Here is a 3,653-nt window from a genome sequence, read left to right as displayed (position 1 = left end):
ATTTTGAATGTAGCAGACAGTTTGAACAAGAGCTGAGACATAATACCTTGATTACTTCCCATTACAAGAATGTCATCCACGTACACCAATAGATAAACCAAAGCAGAGTCTTTAGAGTAATAGAACAGAGAGACATCTGTCTTGGATGCTTGAAAGCCAACCGATAGTAAGAACGTATGTAGTCGATTAAACCAAGCGCTGGGAGCTTGTTTTAACCCATACAGAGATCTTTTTAACAAACAAACATGATTCGGGAAGTTAGCATCAATATAACCAGGGGGTTGCTTCATATAAACTGTTTCAGCCAGATTACCATTCAGAAAAGCATTATATTATGAACATCTAGCTGTTTGATAGACCACCCAGATGATAAAGCTAGAGATAGAAGGAGTCTTACAGTCGTAGGCTTTACCACTGGACTAAAAGTGTCGAAGAAGTCCTGACCTGGAACCTGATTAAAACCTTTCGCAACCAGCCTGGCTTTATGCCTTTCAATATCACCATCAGCCTTTCTCTTCGTACGAAACACCCATTTACAGCCAATAATATTCATACCTGCAGTGGGTGGAACTAGAGACCATGTGTGGTTATGCAGGAGAGCATTGAATTCTTGGTCCATGGCTTCACGCCACTCAGGATATTTGACAGCTTGAGAGTAACATGTGGGTTCCGTGGGATGCACTTGAGCTGCTAGAGCAAAAAGAGGAGCATCTGCGTTGCTGCGAGTGGCCATAGAGTGAGTACAGACATTGGGCCTGATGGACCGCCCACGTGGACGGCCTCGCCGGCGAGCAACAGGCTCCACAGGATCACCCGACGAGGCAGCCTGTCCAAGAACCACGGCTGGTTCGAATGAAGCAGGTAGCGGCGGTTCTGGCAGCTCATAATTGGACACGGCAGGAATAGGTGTGCTGTGACTGAGAACAGATTCCGCCCAAGGTCCAGAAAACAGAGTAGATAGATCCTGCAAAGAAGTTTTAGTAGCAAAGGGGAAAACTTCTTCATCAAATCTGACATGCCTGCATGTGTAAATCTTATTAGTATGTAAGTCCATGCATCTGTACCCCCTAAAGGACTCAGGATAACCTAGGAAGACACATGGAGAAGACCTGTATGACATCTTATGACGATTATATGGTCGAAGATGAGGGTAGCATAAACACCCAAAGACACGGAGAAAAAGATAGGAAGGAGGGGATTTATGTAACAGGAGATGAGGACTGGAGTTATTTAATACAGAAGATGGCATTCTGTTAATTAAATAGACAGCAGTCTCAAAGGCAAAATCCCAAAATTTCAAAGGAACAGAGGCATGAGCTAGAAGAGCCAGACCAGTTTCAACAATGTGACGATGTTTTCGTTCAACACGGCCATTCTGTTCATGTGTATAGGCACAGGATTGTCTATGTTGAATTCCTAATTGAACAAACAAAGAATGCAACTTTTTGTACTCAGCACCTAAATCAGACTGAATGGCCTTTATTTTGCAATTAAAGGACCGTTCAACAAGAGTACGAAATTTATCAAAGATGACATAAAGATCAGACTTTAATTTCATAGGAAAGAACCATGTATAACGGGAATAGTCATCCACAAAGATCACAAAATAACGGAAGCCAGAAGTAGATAAAGTGGGCGCAGGACCCCAAATGTCTGTGTAAATAAGATCTAGGACTTGAGAACTAGAGGAAGCAACATGGGGGAGGGGAAAACGGGCAGATTTGCCTAATTGACACGCATTGCATAAAGAATTATGACAACGAATATTATCACGAGACCCACTAACCAAACAAGAACGAAGTATATGGCTAAGAACACGGTTATGAGGATGACCTAGACGATTGTGCCAAGTGGAAGCCGAGGCACGAGCGGAAATAAACGCTGACGGAGACGAACTAGGTAATGAAAGTGTGTATAGTCCCCTCGAACTATTGCCCCGAAGAAGTATTTCCTTGGTATTGATATCTTTTACAACAAAAAAGGAGGGGTGAAACTCAAAAAAGACTTTATTATCGGATGCAAACTTCTGAACAGATAATAAAGAATTAGACAAACGCGGAACGTGAAGTATATCAGACAATGTAAATGATCTAGAAGGGGTATTAAAAGAGGCATGGCCAACATGACTAATAGATAAACCCATACCGTCACCGACACGTAAAGTGTCATTACCAGTGTACTTCTCCGATGTAGAAAGGGCAGCGATGTTCGGAGTTGCATGATTTATGGCTCCAGTGTCCGGAACCCAAGTATGAGAATTTGACGAGGTTTTAGCAACTAAACCATTCTGAAACACCAAATTAGCCTGAGAACCCAGAGCCCCTGAATATCGCCGAAAACAGTTGACTCCCGTGTGACCGAAACTTTTGCAAATTTGACACGGATCATTATAGCGCCAAAAACAATTGGCTCCCGTGTGACCAAAACGTTTACAAATTTGACACGGATTATTATAGCGCCAAAAACAATTGGCTTCCGTGTGACCAAAACGTTTACAAATTTGACACGGATCATCATAGCGCCAAAAACAATTGACTCCTGTGTGGCCGAAACCTTTACAGATTTGACACGGATCATCGAAGCCACGTTGCTGACCTCCACGGTAATTAAGGTTGCCATCGCAGCGCTGCATCTTCTTAATTTTATGAATCACAAAACCCTAGCTAACTGATACCAGATGAGAACTGATTGTATTATATTTTCTGAACTTGATTACAATGAGATCAGATGATGTGAATATATAGAATAGAGAGTCACAGTGTGACAATGATAAGAAGTAGAGAGTCACAGTGCGACAAGGATAAGAAGTTCTAAACAGACTCATATACATAGAGTCCTAATACGAATAACAGTCTACACAGTCAGACTTGAACAAAGCTTCCCAAGCTAACTCGTGGGCAACCTTGTTGTTCGTAGACCGTTTGACAAACAAAAAGTTGAGATTAGAAAAATCTCTAGCTAATTCCTTATATCATTGACTATCAAGTCAAAAGAAGAAAACAAAGTGTTCCTAGTGATGGCGTGCACCACTTTGAGGCAGTCTGTGTCAATATGGATGTTGTCCAGATTAAGCGTCTTGAGCCATTTTAGAGCTTCCCTAACTCCAACTGCCTCTGCCTCCATTGGTGTAAATAAACCCACCCAAGGGACTTCCTTCGCAACAACGAACCATTATCATCTCGCATGACGAAACCCAGCCCCATCTTCTTGTCAATCGAATCCAAGACTGCGTCAACATTGAGTTTAAAGTGACTCTTTGGCGGTTTAGTCAAATTCTGATTATGAGAGGCATCATGAATTTGCTGAGTAGTGTATGAAAATGAACAAGTCGATTTTATCACAAAAATAATCGGCGGCACCCTCCCGTGCGGCCGTGTGACAATCCAAAAATTATTTTCCTAAATTCTATTTTATAAATTCCAAAATAATTATTTTTACTCCTTCGAAAACTTTTCTAAAAATGGTGTATGAATTAAATCTTTTAAATCGTGATTTTAAATTAATTCAACACCAAGAAGTAGCCTATTTCGAAAATCTTAAGTTTCGGGTATATTTATGTACCAAGTTTTGACCGAAAAAGTCAATCTGAGTGAAACATGTGAGGAACCTATGAAATCTGAACCAAATGTTTTTATCTAGAAACATCCTTATAA

The sequence above is a fragment of the Ipomoea nil genome, unplaced genomic scaffold (assembly GCF_001879475.1).
Source record: "Ipomoea nil cultivar Tokyo-kokei standard unplaced genomic scaffold, Asagao_1.1 scaffold0202, whole genome shotgun sequence".
NCBI classification, from domain to species: Eukaryota; Viridiplantae; Streptophyta; class Magnoliopsida; order Solanales; family Convolvulaceae; genus Ipomoea; species Ipomoea nil.
Note: the sequence above shows the minus strand (reverse complement) of the source record.